The sequence below is a fragment of the Centropristis striata genome, chromosome 8 (genome assembly GCF_030273125.1).
Source record: "Centropristis striata isolate RG_2023a ecotype Rhode Island chromosome 8, C.striata_1.0, whole genome shotgun sequence".
Classification (NCBI taxonomy): domain Eukaryota; kingdom Metazoa; phylum Chordata; class Actinopteri; order Perciformes; family Serranidae; genus Centropristis; species Centropristis striata.
The window spans coordinates 35556711-35574451 of NC_081524.1; the positions used below are offsets into that span (position 1 = coordinate 35556711).

A 17741-nucleotide genomic window follows, 5' to 3' on the forward strand; every position below is an offset into this window, starting at 1 on the left:
GACATGTAATGAAATGTAATGTAATGTCTGAATGTGTTAGGGTTAAAGAGCTTGTCAGACTATATTTATTTTTTATTTTTTTTAAACTGTGTAGTAAATTTCACACAGTGTTAAAGTGCAATCCCCATGTTTAATACAACAACTTATACGTTTTCTAAATATTTTTTATTGGTTAAGTTAAGTTTTGTTATTTTTATATTTTTGCACTTTATTTTGTGTGATCTGTTGCCAATTAAAGATCAGTGAGATTTCCATATTGTTCACACTGAGTAGGCCTATTCTGGAGCACTTGTGATGTAATTATTACATAGTTACAAGGCTGGAAGTCATATCAGTCATTACTGTGAGGTATTTAAATAAAGATGGCATATAAATTCATGCATGTTTAACTCATTTCATTATAGCTATAGACATTGCACAGTTTATATGCTGATTCTATAGTGTTGTGTCTGTTAGACAATAGAAGGATTTATTGCTTGTGAACAGAACAGAAGGTGAGGAATTTGAAAGAAGTAATCGCTGATTAAATCGCAATTGCAATATTGGTGAAACAATTGCAATTAGATTATTTTCCCAAAATGCTCAGCCCTAATATCTATGAATTCCAGTGTAATACTTTTCATGGGATCTCATTCAAACCGTTCATGAGAACAGTACGCATTATTTTATCATGGACAATTTAGACCAACTTTAAATCCATCTGCACCTCTTCCCATTGAAACATTAAATACATTCCCAATTCAAAAAACTTGGGATGTTGTAAAAAACCTAAGTAAAAGAAGACTCTAATCCTTGCGAATCCTTTATGATAAATATTCAATTAAAAACTGTACAAAGACAGATTTTATGTTCAATCATATAATTGTATTATGTTTCTATTTGTGTTTTACACAGATTCCCAACTTTTTTTGAAAATGGAGTTGTAAAATTCTACCCAGTCCATTGCATTTCTGGCTTGTATTTTTTTTTATTAACCTCACAATTTATCATGGCAAGGGACAAGTGCTATTTATGTACACAGAAGCAAGCGGCGATGGCATGTATAGGTAAAGTTAGGGTTCTGGGTCCCTTCCTTATTTCAAAATGTGTCAAGTAAATGTCTTTCTTGTGCATATTATGTGTATGTGTACATACATATCTGCATAACTTTTTCAATTAAGTGTTCAGTGAGTGTAAACCTGCTCCACAGGATGATGACGCCTTGTGTCCGACAGATGACTTTGAGCAGAAATTCACAGTAATGTTTAATCAAAGCATTCCCTCCTAATCACATTTGGCACTTGGTCAGGACTTCTTGGTGTGACATTTTACTGCACTCAGTAGCCCCACACGTTAAACTGTGATGCACCACTACAGTTTGAGCTATAAAAAGATAGATAGCAAGGTGAATAAAACAAAACAAGATGGTTAGGTGTATGCCAATATCATGGTTCAGGTTAGAAAAAGTATCTGTATCAAGTACAAAGGTTGAGCATACACACTTATGTAAGAAGTCAAGGTAAATAAGTTAATGCTGACTTTTAGTTTCCCAGCAGTCTACTGGGTGAAAGTTGTGTTTAACCCTATCCATCCCACCCTTCTCCCTCCACAGATTTTGTCAATCTTTATACTCCATAACATAACTGGGTTTGCATTGAACTTACTTGAAAGCCCTAGCCTGGCTAACACCAGACTAATCACAAATGAGATTAGTCTGGAAACCAGCCGTTCATTTCTCCATAGAGGAGGAGTGGTTTACGATCCTCCGGAGCCGTTTATTGGGCGCTAAGAATGTCTATCAAAAGCGTCTGTAGGTAGCTCTTAGCCAATCAGATCAGTTATACCAGATGACGTAGTAGAGGGACAGAAATTGATGTTTGTTGTGTGTGTGTGTGTGTGTGAGAGAGTGTTGCTTGCTGCTTTGCTTCTCCAGTTCTCGCTTTCTGCAAGATTATTTATTTTCACGCTTTATTCCCCCTCATGTCATTCAGCCACACACATCCACTGATTTTATGGGCAACAAACAAGCTGCTGCGGGTCTCTCGGCTGCTCCGCTGTCCCCCGGCTCGTGGCTAGATCACTGGCGTTATGGTAGCGGGGCTATTAGCGGCGCTAGTAGTGGCGCTAGTTGGTAGATTAGACTTTTCCCAAATCCTGTCGGATTTCGTGGTGAAACAGGAGTGTAAAGTCAAACGTTGTTCTTCTTTTAAAATCAACTTTCGCTCTAAACTATTTAAAACACCATCTACAGCTAAAGAGAGTTTCGCGTCTGCTGCAGCCATGTTGGATCTGTAAGAAAACTACAAAACTACAAGCTTCCGTCTGCCGAGTAGTAAGCGTCATCATCTTGCCGTCCCTCCCCGTTCTGTGATTGGATCCCTAAAACAGGGCTAAGAAACCTCTCTGGTTTCCAGACTGCCTGGAGGTTCGAAATGAAATTCGAGCGTGCAAGGCAGTATGGGTATACCCAGGCTATGAAAGCCCAGTGCATCTCATAAAGATGCTAACAGGTCTTTATGAAACTTGGCCCCGAGGCTCTGGAACAACCTGCCCGAGGAAATCGGGTCAGCTGAGTCAGTGATCTCTTTTAAATCTCTTCATAAAACATTCTTTTATCGGAGAGCGTTTCCTGATTTTACCTGAACTTTACCGTCTTTTAATTGCACAGAACTATGTAATGTTCTAACATTATTTTTATCTGTTTTTTTTTTGTCTGGTTTTTTTACTTGTCTTTGGAAAGCATGTTGTGACGTGTTTTTAAAAAAGTGCTCTATGAATAAAGACTATCGTCATATTATTATTTTTATCTGTAGCAACGTGTACAAACCGATGGGCTTTTAATACTTGCATCTGTGAACATCCTCTTTCACAAACAGTGCTGTATAAACTACAGCACAGTTGCAGTAAATCATGAATGCCATTTGCCAGCACATTCAAAACAAGGCATCTGGGACAAGTTTACCTTGAGAAGTCCACACCCTTCTTAGGACTTTAGTTCCTGTACAATAAAAAACATTTTCAACTTTCCAGTCACATTGCCATGTGGAGCTTTTCACACAGTTTGAAAAATAACAGTTTTGTGAAACACTAGACCAACAAAAGAAAAAATTAGTGCCTTGAAACACTAATACACAGATCTTCCCTAAATCGCACCTGATTTCCTCCCTAATTCATTGCTGTCCTTCTGTCTCTCTCACTCTCCTTATTTCCTCCCTATGTATCTCTACCTTCCTCCATCCTCATGTTTACTCCCCCTATGACTCACCTTCTCCCCCCTACCCCTTCACCACATTTTTTTTATTGATATGTAATGCATTACATTTATTTTGTAAGAAATATATTTATTTGCATATGCCTACCAGAACTCATGTACTGCATGTGGTCGACAATTAGCTCTACTACATATCACATGTCGTTAATATTGTTTGAGCAAACAGGGTGTGCCTCTTGGAAAGAGAAAGATAGATGATAGAAGATTAAATGTTATTTTAAACAGGGTGCTCATCCCTTAAAGAGTTGCCAACATTATTTGACTACAAGTATAAAAAGAATCGGTCTCTATGAGACATGCAGAACGCTTCCAGGTCTCCAAAGGTTCAAGGTAAGTCTTTGGTAGAATTTATCAATTGTATTCCATGCTCTATTTTCCATATGTGAGTTTGTCAGACAAAATTGAACCAAATCAGGTATGACTTAATATTGCAAATGGGTAATTACAAGGCAAAAATCATAAATGTGTAAAAAGTAATAATTTTTAAGATCTGAAGATCTGAATGTGCTATGGTTGAAGAGTTTGTCAGACAATTTTATACATGATATTATAAAAACAAGCTTAAAGATTACTCTCCATTGTATAATTCAGCACAAAGCAGAAGAGAAATGAAACGTTTTGTTTTAACTGAATAAAGTGCATGCAATGTGACCAATTTAATAATCAAGTAATAATTTTATTTTCGTATTACCAATGCTTCTGTTGAATATTCCCTTTTGTGTTCTTGTGGTCATGTCACATTTTTTTCCAGATATTCTTGAAATATGACACATGATGAGAACTCTTTTCAGCATGTTGCTGGCACATCATGCTTGCTGTTCAAACATGTTGTTAATGTTGTAAAATGGTTAGGTTTACGCACCAAAATCAGTGTCTTAAGGTTAGGTACCAAAACCACTTTCCTATGGTTCGGAGGGGGAAAAAGGACAGAGTAAGGTCTAAAAAAACTTCTACACACAACTTCAGTGGTCTCCAGGATAAAGTCCTGGGTTTGTTTGTACGATTCCCCATGCCTACAGCAAGCTATGTAGCAACCTATGTAGCTTTTTACATTAAATATTATGACATTTTGTGGGATAGCTACGAATTCCAGTGTATTATTTTTCATATGATCTAATTTAAACCATTCATGAGAACAGTCTGCATTCTTTTATCATGGAAAATTCAGACAAGCTTTAAATCCGTCTGCACCTCTTCCCACTCAAATGTTAAATACATCCCCTATTTAAAAAAATATTGGGATGTTGTAAAAAACCTAAATAAAACAAACCCTAATCCATGCTAATCCTTTGTGACATATATTTAATTAAAAACTGTACAAAGACAGTAGATTTTATGTTCAATCATGTTGTATTATGTTTCTATTTGTGTTTTACACAGCTTCCCAACTTTTTTTGAAAATGGAGTTGTCAAATTCTACACAGTCCATTGCAGTTCTGGCTTGTATTTTTTATTAACCTCAGAATTTATCATGACAAGGGACAAGTGCTATTTAAGGAAACAAGTGCGTGCATAAGATGGCGATGGCATGCATAGGCGAAGTTAAGGCTCTGGGTCCCTTCCTTATCTCAAAATTTGCAAGTAAATGTCTTTCTTGTGCATATTATGTGTATGTGTACATACATATTTGCATATATCTGTGAACCTGCTCCACAGGATGATGACTCCAGCTGTGGTCTTTGTCTTGTTGGCTGTTCTGGGACAGACAAGTGGCAATGCTGGTGAGATGATTTTTTTCATTTGTTCAATCAAATATTGATAATTTCCAAATTAATTCCAATTTTTAAAAAGATATGTATGCCTTTCTCAACCTATCTTCCATATCACATTTCATAACTAAACACTGCTCCAACTGGTGATTTGTGTCCGAAAGATGACTTTGAACAGAAATTCACAGTAATGTTTAATCAAAGCATTCCCTCCTAATCACATTTGGCACTTCAGGACCTCTTGCTGTGACATTTTACTGCACTCAGTAGCCCAACACCTGAAACTGTGATGCACCACTACAGTTGCAGTTATAGAGAGATAGTTAGCAATGTGAATTAAAACAAAACCAGATGGTTAGGTGGATGCAAATATCATGGTTTAGGTTAAAATAAGTATGTATATTATGTACATAGGTTGAGCAAACACACTTATATAAGTAGTCAAAGTAAATAAGTTATTGTTGACTTTTAGTTTCCCACTGGAAACAAACAGCAGTCTACTGGGTGAAAGTCGTGTTTAAACCTATTCACCCCATCCTTCTCCCTTCACAGATTTTAATCACAGTAAAAGTTTGATCAAATTTACTAATTGCCTGTTCTTTGGTGGCTTAGGTCATATCAAAACATGTCATACCCTTGTGCCATTCTCAAATCATTTTCATACCAAATATCGTAACTTTGTCCAGGTGCTAACATTGCTAGAGGTGGAAAAGTGACTCAGTCCTCCGTGGGATGGAATGGTGTCCCTGAGAGGGCCATTGATGGAAAACATTATTCCAACTGGGGACAGAAATCCTGTAGCCACACAAATCATGATCAAAATCCATGGTGGAGGCTGGAATTCCTGAAGACATACAAAATCATCTCTGTCACCGTCACCAACAGAAAGGATTGTTGCCACGATAGAATCAAAGGTGCTGAGATCCGCATTGGAAATTCCCCTGATGTCAATGATGGTTCCAGGTAAAACCAATGGAATTATCTTCTTAAATTTTAAATAAGTTTCAGGAACTTATTGAATGGCATACCTTCATAGTTTCCTTACAAAACTCCATATTTTCCACAGCAAAAGCATCATCTGTGTCTTAGTCGTCGTACTGGTTAGATAGTTGCATAGTTTTCTTCTGGTAACACAGTTTTACTTCAAATTTTGTTTTCTTTTCTTTTCATTCAGATGTGCTGTTATCGCGTCTTTAGGACCTGGGGCCACCAAAACATTTCAGTGTAAAGGACTGGTCGGCCGTTATGTAACCATTGTGATTCCTGGAAGAAAAGAATACCTGACACTGTGTGAGGTGGAAGTCATTGGTCAGCCGTCAGGAGACATCGCTCCAACTGGTGATTTGCACCATATATCATGTCAAATAGATGGTTTTCAGCAAAGAGTCACATTAAAAGCTTGATCAAATTTACTAATTGCCTGTTCTTTGGTGGCTTAGGTCATATCAAAACATGTCATACTCTTGTGCCATTCTCAAATCATTTTAATACAAAATATCGTAACTTTGTCCAGGTACAAACATTGCTAGAGGTGGAAAAGTGACTCAGTCCTCCGTGGGATGGAATGGTGTCCCTGAGAGGGCCATTGATGGAAAACATTATACCAACTATGGACAGAAATCCTGTAGCCACACAAATCATGATCAAAATCCATGGTGGAGGCTGGAACTCCTGAAGACATACAAAATCATCTCTGTCACCATCACCAACAGAAAGGATTGTTGCCACGACAGAATCAAAGGTGCTGAGATCCGCATTGGAAATTCCCCTGATGGCAATGATGGTTCCAGGTAAAACCACTGGAATTATCTTCTTAAATTTTAAATAAGTTTAAGGAACTTATTGAATGGCATACCTTCATAGTTTCCTTACAAAACTCCATATTTTCCACAGCAAAAGCATCATCTGTGTCATTGTCGTCGTACTGGTTAGATAGTTGCATAGTTTTCTTCTGGTAACACAGTTTTACTTCAAATTTTGTTTTCTTTTCTTTTCATTCAGATGTGCTGTTATCACGTCTTTAGGACCTGGGGCCACCAAAACATTTCAGTGTAAAGGACTGGTCGGCCGTTATGTAACCATTGTGATTCCTGGAAGAAAAGAATACCTGACACTGTGTGAGGTGGAAGTCATTGGTCAGCCGTCAGGAGACATCGCTCCAACTGGTGATTTGCACCATATATCATGTGAAATAGATGGTTTTCAGCAAAGAGTCAGAGTAAAAGCTTGATCAAATTTACTAATTGCCTGTTCTTTGGTGGCTTAGGTCATATCAAAACATGTCATACTCTTGTGCCATTCTCAAATCATTTTCATACCAAATATCGTAACTTTGTCCAGGTACTAACATTGCTAGAGGTGGAAAAGTGACTCAGTCCTCCGTGGGATGGAATGGTGTCCCTGAGAGGGCCATTGATGGAAAACATTATTCCAACTGGGGACAGAAATCCTGTAGCCACACAAATCATGATCAAAATCCATGGTGGAGGCTGGAACTCCTGAAGACATACAAAATCATCTCTGTCACCGTCACCAACAGAAAGGATTGTTGCCACGACAGAATCAAAGGTGCTGAGATCCGCATTGGAAATTCCCCTGATAGCAATGATGGTTCCAGGTAAAAGCACTGGTATTATCTTCTTATATTTTAAATAAGTTTAAGGAACTTATTGAATGGCATACCGTCATAGTTTCCTTACAAAACTCCATATTTTACACAGCAAAAGCATCATCTGTGTCTTAGTCGTCGTACTGGTTAGATAGTTGCATAGTTTTCTTCTGGTAACACAGTTTTACTTCAAATTTTTTTTTTTTCTTTTCATTCAGATGTGCTGTTATCGCGTCTTTAGGACCTGGGGCCACCAAAACATTTCAGTGTAAAGGACTGGTCGGCCGTTATGTAACCATTGTGATTCCTGGAAGAAAAGAATACCTGACACTGTGTGAGGTGGAAGTCATTGGTCAGCCATCAGGAGACATCGCTCCAACTGGTGATTTGCAACATATAATGTCAAATAGATGGTTTTCAGCAAAGAGTCACATTAAAAGCTTGATCAAATTTACTAATTGCCTGTTCTTTGGTGGCTTAGGTCATATCAAAACATGTCATACTCTTGTGCCATTCTCAAATCATTTTAATACAAAATATCGTAACTTTGTCCAGGTACAAACATTGCTAGAGGTGGAAAAGTGACTCAGTCCTCCGTGGGATGGAATGGTGTCCCTGAGAGGGCCATTGATGGAAAACATTATACCAACTATGGACAGAAATCCTGTAGCCACACAAATCATGATCAAAATCCATGGTGGAGGCTGGAACTCCTGAAGACATACAAAATCATCTCTGTCACCATCACCAACAGAAAGGATTGTTGCCACGACAGAATCAAAGGTGCTGAGATCCGCATTGGAAATTCCCCTGATGGCAATGATGGTTCCAGGTAAAACCACTGGAATTATCTTCTTAAATTTTAAATAAGTTTAAGGAACTTATTGAATGGCATACCTTCATAGTTTCCTTACAAAACTCCATATTTTCCACAGCAAAAGCATCATCTGTGTCATTGTCGTCGTACTGGTTAGATAGTTGCATAGTTTTCTTCTGGTAACACAGTTTTACTTCAAATTTTGTTTTCTTTTCTTTTCATTCAGATGTGCTGTTATCACGTCTTTAGGACCTGGGGCCACCAAAACATTTCAGTGTAAAGGACTGGTCGGCCGTTATGTAACCATTGTGATTCCTGGAAGAAAAGAATACCTGACACTGTGTGAGGTGGAAGTCATTGGTCAGCCGTCAGGAGACATCGCTCCAACTGGTGATTTGCACCATATATCATGTGAAATAGATGGTTTTCAGCAAAGAGTCAGAGTAAAAGCTTGATCAAATTTACTAATTGCCTGTTCTTTGGTGGCTTAGGTCATATCAAAACATGTCATACTCTTGTGCCATTCTCAAATCATTTTCATACCAAATATCGTAACTTTGTCCAGGTACTAACATTGCTAGAGGTGGAAAAGTGACTCAGTCCTCCGTGGGATGGAATGGTGTCCCTGAGAGGGCCATTGATGGAAAACATTATTCCAACTGGGGACAGAAATCCTGTAGCCACACAAATCATGATCAAAATCCATGGTGGAGGCTGGAACTCCTGAAGACATACAAAATCATCTCTGTCACCGTCACCAACAGAAAGGATTGTTGCCACGACAGAATCAAAGGTGCTGAGATCCGCATTGGAAATTCCCCTGATGTCAATGATGGTTCCAGGTAAAACCAATGGAATTATCTTCTTAAATTTTAAACAAGTTTCAGGAACTTATTGAATGGCATACCTTCATAGTTTCCTTACAAAACTCCATATTTTCCACAGCAAAAGCATCATCTGTGTCTTAGTCGTCGTACTGGTTAGATAGTTGCATAGTTTTCTTCTGGTAACACAGTTTTACTTCAAATTTTGTTTTCTTTTCTTTTCATTCAGATGTGCTGTTATCGCGTCTTTAGGACCTGGGGCCACCAAAACATTTCAGTGTAAAGGACTGGTCGGCCGTTATGTAACCATTGTGATTCCTGGAAGAAAAGAATACCTGACACTGTGTGAGGTGGAAGTCATTGGTCAGCCGTCAGGAGACATCGCTCCAACTGGTGATTTGCACCATATATCATGTCAAATAGATGGTTTTCAGCAAAGAGTCACATTAAAAGCTTGATCAAATTTACTAATTGCCTGTTCTTTGGTGGCTTAGGTCATATCAAAACATGTCATACTCTTGTGCCATTCTCAAATCATTTTAATACAAAATATCGTAACTTTGTCCAGGTACAAACATTGCTAGAGGTGGAAAAGTGACTCAGTCCTCCGTGGGATGGAATGGTGTCCCTGAGAGGGCCATCGATGGAAAACATTATACCAACTATGGACAGAAATCCTGTAGCCACACAAATCATGATCAAAATCCATGGTGGAGGCTGGAACTCCTGAAGACATACAAAATCATCTCTGTCACCGTCACCAACAGAAAGGATTGTTGCCACGACAGAATCAAAGGTGCTGAGATCCGCATTGGAAATTCCCCTGATAGCAATGATGGTTCCAGGTAAAAGCACTGGTATTATCTTCTTATATTTTAAATAAGTTTAAGGAACTTATTGAATGGCATACCTTCATAGTTTCCTTACAAAACTCCATATTTTCCACAGCAAAAGCATCATCTGTGTCTTAGTCGTCGTACTGGTCAGATAGTTGCATAGTTTTCTTCTGGTAACACAGTTTTACTTCAAATTTTGTTTTCTTTTCTTTTCATTCAGATGTGCTGTTATCGCGTCTTTAGGACCTGGGGCCACCAAAACATTTCAGTGTAAAGGACTGGTCGGCCGTTATGTAACCATTGTGATTCCTGGAAGAAAAGAATACCTGACACTGTGTGAGGTGGAAGTCATTGGTCAGCCGTCAGGAGACATCGCTCCAACTGGTGATTTGCACCATATATCATGTGAAATAGATGGTTTTCAGCAAAGAGTCAGAGTAAAAGCTTGATCAAATTTACTAATTGCCTGTTCTTTGGTGGCTTAGGTCATATCAAAACATGTCATACTCTTGTGCCATTCTCAAATCATTTTCATACCAAATATCGTAACTTTGTCCAGGTACTAACATTGCTAGAGGTGGAAAAGTGACTCAGTCCTCCGTGGGATGGAATGGTGTCCCTGAGAGGGCCATTGATGGAAAACATTATTCCAACTGGGGACAGAAATCCTGTAGCCACACAAATCATGATCAAAATCCATGGTGGAGGCTGGAACTCCTGAAGACATACAAAATCATCTCTGTCACCGTCACCAACAGAAAGGATTGTTGCCACGACAGAATCAAAGGTGCTGAGATCCGCATTGGAAATTCCCCTGATGTCAATGATGGTTCCAGGTAAAAGCACTGGTATTATCTTCTTATATTTTAAATAAGTTTAAGGGAACTTATTGAATGGCATACCTTCATAGTTTCCTTACAAAACTCCATATTTTCCACAGCAAAAGCATCATCTGTGTCTTAGTCGTCGTACTGGTTAGATAGTTGCATAGTTTTCTTCTGGTAACACAGTTTTACTTCAAATTTTGTTTTCTTTTCTTTTCATTCAGATGTGCTGTTATCGCGTCTTTAGGACCTGGGGCCACCAAAACATTTCAGTGTAAAGGACTGGTCGGCCGTTATGTAACCATTGTGATTCCTGGAAGAAAAGAATACCTGACACTGTGTGAGGTGGAAGTCATTGGTCAGCCGTCAGGAGACATCGCTCCAACTGGTGATTTGCACCATATAATGTCAAATAGATGGTTTTCAGCAAAGAGTCACATTAAAAGCTTGATCAAATTTACTAATTGCCTGTTCTTTGGTGGCTTAGGTCATATCAAAACATGTCATACTCTTGTGCCATTCTCAAATCATTTTAATACAAAATATCGTAACTTTGTCCAGGTACAAACATTGCTAGAGGTGGAAAAGTGACTCAGTCCTCCGTGGGATGGAATGGTGTCCCTGAGAGGGCCATTGATGGAAAACATTATACCAACTATGGACAGAAATCCTGTAGCCACACAAATCATGATCAAAATCCATGGTGGAGGCTGGAACTCCTGAAGACATACAAAATCATCTCTGTCACCATCACCAACAGAAAGGATTGTTGCCACGACAGAATCAAAGGTGCTGAGATCCGCATTGGAAATTCCCCTGATGGCAATGATGGTTCCAGGTAAAACCACTGGAATTATCTTCTTAAATTTTAAATAAGTTTAAGGAACTTATTGAATGGCATACCTTCATAGTTTCCTTACAAAACTCCATATTTTCCACAGCAAAAGCATCATCTGTGTCATTGTCGTCGTACTGGTTAGATAGTTGCATAGTTTTCTTCTGGTAACACAGTTTTACTTCAAATTTTGTTTTCTTTTCTTTTCATTCAGATGTGCTGTTATCACGTCTTTAGGACCTGGGGCCACCAAAACATTTCAGTGTAAAGGACTGGTCGGCCGTTATGTAACCATTGTGATTCCTGGAAGAAAAGAATACCTGACACTGTGTGAGGTGGAAGTCATTGGTCAGCCGTCAGGAGACATCGCTCCAACTGGTGATTTGCACCATATATCATGTGAAATAGATGGTTTTCAGCAAAGAGTCAGAGTAAAAGCTTGATCAAATTTACTAATTGCCTGTTCTTTGGTGGCTTAGGTCATATCAAAACATGTCATACTCTTGTGCCATTCTCAAATCATTTTCATACCAAATATCGTAACTTTGTCCAGGTACTAACATTGCTAGAGGTGGAAAAGTGACTCAGTCCTCCGTGGGATGGAATGGTGTCCCTGAGAGGGCCATTGATGGAAAACATTATTCCAACTGGGGACAGAAATCCTGTAGCCACACAAATCATGATCAAAATCCATGGTGGAGGCTGGAACTCCTGAAGACATACAAAATCATCTCTGTCACCGTCACCAACAGAAAGGATTGTTGCCACGACAGAATCAAAGGTGCTGAGATCCGCATTGGAAATTCCCCTGATGTCAATGATGGTTCCAGGTAAAAGCACTGGTATTATCTTCTTATATTTTAAATGAGTTTAAGGAACTTATTGAATGGCATACCTTCATAGTTTCCTTACAAAACTCCATATTTTCCACAGCAAAAGCATCATCTGTGTCTTAGTCGTCGTACTGGTTAGATAGTTGCATAGTTTTCTTCTGGTAACACAGTTTTACTTCAAATTTTGTTTTCTTTTCTTTTCATTCAGATGTGCTGTTATCGCGTCTTTAGGACCTGGGGCCACCAAAACATTTCAGTGTAAAGGACTGGTCGGCCGTTATGTAACCATTGTGATTCCTGGAAGAAAAGAATACCTGACACTGTGTGAGGTGGAAGTCATTGGTCAGCCGTCAGGAGACATCCCTCCAACTGGTGATTTGCACCATATAATGTCAAATAGATGGTTTTCAGCAAAGAGTCACATTAAAAGCTTGATCAAATTTACTAATTGCCTGTTCTTTGGTGGCTTAGGTCATATCAAAACATGTCATACTCTTGTGCCATTCTCAAATCATTTTAATACAAAATATCGTAACTTTGTCCAGGTACAAACATTGCTAGAGGTGGAAAAGTGACTCAGTCCTCCGTGGCATGGAATGGTGTCCCTGAGAGGGCCATTGATGGAAAACATTATACCAACTATGGACAGAAATCCTGTAGCCACACAAATCATGATCAAAATCCATGGTGGAGGCTGGAACTCCTGAAGACATACAAAATCATCTCTGTCACCATCACCAACAGAAAGGATTGTTGCCACGACAGAATCAAAGGTGCTGAGATCCGCATTGGAAATTCCCCTGATGGCAATGATGGTTCCAGGTAAAACCACTGGAATTATCTTCTTAAATTTTAAATAAGTTTAAGGAACTTATTGAATGGCATACCTTCATAGTTTCCTTACAAAACTCCATATTTTCCACAGCAAAAGCATCATCTGTGTCTTAGTCGTCGTACTGGTTAGATAGTTGCATAGTTTTCTTCACGTAACACAGTTTTACTTCAAATTTTATTTTATTTTATTTTCATTCAGATGTGCTGTTATCGCGTCTTTGGGACCTGGGGCCACCAAAACATTTCAGTGTAAAGGACTGGTCGGCCGTTATGTAACCATTGTGATTCCTGGAAGAAAAGAAAGCCTGACACTGTGTGAGGTGGAAGTCATTGGTCAGCCGTCAGGAGACATCGCTCCAACTGGTGATTTGCACCATATATCATGTGAAATAGATGGTTTTCAGCAAAGAGTCACAGTAAAAGCTTGATCAAATTTACTAATTGCCTGTTCTTTGGTGGCTTAGGTCATATCAAAACATGTCATACTCTTGTGCCATTCTCAAATCATTTTCATACCAAATATCGTAACTTTGTCCAGGTACTAACATTGCTAGAGGTGGAAAAGTGACTCAGTCCTCCGTGGGATGGAATGGTGTCCCTGAGAGGGCCATTGATGGAAAACATTATTCCAACTGGGGACAGAAATCCTGTAGCCACACAAATCATGATCAAAATCCATGGTGGAGGCTGGAACTCCTGAAGACATACAAAATCATCTCTGTCACCGTCACCAACAGAAAGGACTGTTGCCACGACAGAATCAAAGGTGCTGAGATCCGCATTGGAAATTCCCCTGATAGCAATGATGGTTCCAGGTAAAAGCACTGGTATTATCTTCTTATATTTTAAATAAGTTTAAGGAACTTATTGAATGGCATACCTTCATAGTTTCCTTACAAAACTCCATATTTTCCACAGCAATAGCATCATCTGTGTCTTAGTAGTTGTACTGTTGAGATCTTCTGGTAACACAGTTTTCCTTTAAATTTTGTTTTGTTTTCTTTTTATTCAGATGTGCTGTTATCGCATCTTTAGGACCTGGGGCCACCAAAACGTTTGAGTGTAAAGGACTGGTCGGCCGTTATGTAACCATTGTGATTCCTGGAAGAAAGGAATACCTGACACTGTGTGAGGTGGAAGTCATTGGGATAGAATCAGATGAATCAGATGATTCCAATGAATATGCCTGTGACTGAGACAGAAACATCTTCACTCATGTCCACTGAAGCTTATCTATGCATTTTCTTCTTTTTCTTCCTTCAATAGAATGCTTATAGGTATGGTCACTGACCTTTATAGTGAAGTTTAATTGATATCCATTTAACAAACTGCTAGGCCACTCTCTGCAAGGTATGTTGTTGCTTTACAGTACCAGATTTTAATGTAACTCATACCTGAACAGTTGTTTGAGGTTGTCACATGTGATATTAATGAACTCTTCTTGATAAAAGTTTTCTGTGTTTATCACTTGTATGCTTTTAAATACATAGTTCAACATTTTGGGCAGGTTTACTAAAGTATAGTCTAGGTTTGTGGCCACAGGTTCAATTGAGTTTGGTCTTCAGAAAGGTGCAGTTAAAATCTATGTTAGGAACTTGATTTTAGACCTGTGCAGAAATGACACTTTTGATGTACAGACGTGTGTGGGATTAATCATCTAAGCAAGACAACAATATCCCTAAGTAGCAAGGGCATACCATGCCAACATGTGAATAAGGACAGAACCAGTACTCATTTTTTTTCCATTTCAATATTACTTACTATCAGTCATTGTCTCTCATGAATTCACTTCCTAACCCTGTGACACTGTTCCCCTGGGGAAAAAAAGCATTAAAATAGCTCTCTTGGCTGCAAGAATCTGGCTTTGAGTGTCATCATTCCTCTTTGACTTGTTTCACAATTTTGATTTACATTTCTATCACAGCATACAGTATGATCTTGTACTTATTTTGAAATCATGGGTGGGGCTAAATAATTATAAACTTGTTCTTTAAACATAACTAAACACTGCATTGTGCATCAGTTTCAGAAGCCAACGGCCATGACAAATTGTTGGTACCTACACACATAAGTAACAATGCAAAAATGTAATTATTTCACTGATATTCTTACTTGTCCAACAGGAAGTTTTGTGTGTCTGTTAATAACTTCATGTCTTCATTTGCTGCAATGAAGAATGGTGTGCCACAGGGGTCTGTCTTAGGACCAATTTTATTTTCATTGTATATGCTTCCCCTTGGTCAAACCATTCAAAATCACGACATATCTTATCATTTCTATACTGATGACACACAGTTGTACCTGCCTATCAGACCCACAGACCCCAGTATGCTGAACTCATTGAACAGCCTCCATAATGTAAAAAACTAGATCTCACAGAATTTCCTTCAACTGAACGCAAAAAAACAAAGATCCTTGTTATTGGTTCCCAGCACATGGCTGTATTTATATTAATATATATATATATATATACAGCAGTAATATTATCCTAATAGATAATATTACTGCTGTCGCAAAGAAGTCTGGTTTGACAATAAGTTATGTTTTGAACAACGCACCACAAAGCTTGTGCAATCCTGTTTTTATTACCTTTGAAGTAGTTCTAAAATATGTGACGCGTTCCATCAAAATTAGTCGGAAGTCCCGTCCGCCTGTTCTTGTAAAAACGAAAAAAGTGATTTTGGGCTGGTTTGGGGTTTTATGCGTTACTGAATAAGTAAAGTCTCAGCTTTAAGACAATGTTAACATTAATATAAAATTCAAATGATAAGTACAGTTTTTAAGCTCTTAAACATAATGTCAGAAAGTTGTTCGCGGCACACAGCTGTTTACAGACAAAGGCTGAATGACGTGATTGTCAGACAGTGGTTCAAAATTGCTAGCTTAAATAGATGGATTAATTGGACGAGTACATTTTAAGACTTTTCAATTCAATCATAGTCAGAGGTGCTACATGTGATGATAACTGGACAGAGTTAATTATGGACTATTTCACCGCACTGGTAGGTGATGAGAAGAGAGGACAGAGAGATGACCGGGCCTTCCGACACTGACACGGACGGTCTGACTAACGTTAGCCAAGATAATGCCGGAGAGATTGAGTTGGAGGAAGATGAGGAGGAAGATATTGCACTGATGGATGAGCCAATGATAGCATACAATGTCTCTGACTGTAGTTATCTAAGGACAGTGTTAAAAAGACTGCGGTAGCTCGGGAGTACAAGTGGAGCCGCAAAATTCACAACGGCGGCGCCTGCTAGCTGCTGTTTCCACCGGAGGAGATGGTGATAAGATGCCACCAAGTTAAAGAGATGACTAATGTTAAGTGCTTATACTTTAGCTACAAAATCCTCTTTTTCTCTGTTAGTAAGGGCTAATTAACACACTACAGCAGGCTAAGAAAGCAGCTAATAATGCTGTGTGATCACGTCAGTGTGTGTAACGTTAGCCCACGTGTAGGCGTGTCAGGTGTGTGTCTCAGGTGTCTACTGTCTCCTATGAAATACCTTTCTTAACATAATCAGGAAAAGCAGTGTTTCATTCACTCAAAAAAATGTTGTTTCGGGGTGGTCCGTAGCGTAGTGGGTTACACAGGCGCCCCATGTATAGAGGCTACAGTCCTCGCTGCGGTGGAGCCGGGTTCGAATCCGGCCTGAGCTCCCTTTACCGCATGTCCTCCCCTCTGTCACCCCCTTTCTATCTGTCTCTCGCTTTCAATAAAGCATATAAAATGCCAAAAAAAAATCTTAAAAAAAAAAAAAAAAATGTTGTCTCTGAACATAATCCAGGCAGTGATTACCTTATCAGCACACAATGGAAGCTAATTATTAGGGCCACAGGGCAATGGTCCGAGTACTGGTCCAGTACAGCAATAGCTGTAGGGACCAGTGCTCGGGGCGATACTGTTATACTGTGGATTTTTTCTTCTCATCATAGTGTACACACACCGGCAGTAGCCCCCGTGGCCCTTTCAGAATTTCCCCAGAGGAAATTTTCTAGTTAAACAGTATATACAAACATAATTTGTTACAAAGGTGAGGAGATATTTAGGCTATAACAAAGTAAACAGCCAAACATATGGTAAAAGTACAGTAAAAGTATTGTGAAAAAGATCTGATATGGTGAATCATAAACTATATGGTGAATATGTTATGTTTCTGAATATGGGGCTGAATTAATTCCTGTGCAGTCTGTCTATCAGTGAATACACTGATCATATTGAATCAATAATACGTAAATGATCAGGCCTCATTCCACTATGATTCAATATGATTTAGCCAGCCCAAAAGGTTTGTGATGACTGGATTTTTCATTTATGCTATCCTGTTTTGTAGATGAAAAACATTTGGTCCATCTTTGGAAGCTCCCATA

At 38.8% G+C, this 17741-nt stretch overlaps 1 pseudogene; it reads left to right on the plus strand.

Moving 5' to 3' along the window:
* Positions 1-4907: 4907 nt before the first annotated feature.
* Positions 4908-14566, plus strand: LOC131976758 (uncharacterized; annotated as a pseudogene).
* The last annotated feature ends 3175 nt before the right edge of the window (positions 14567-17741 follow it).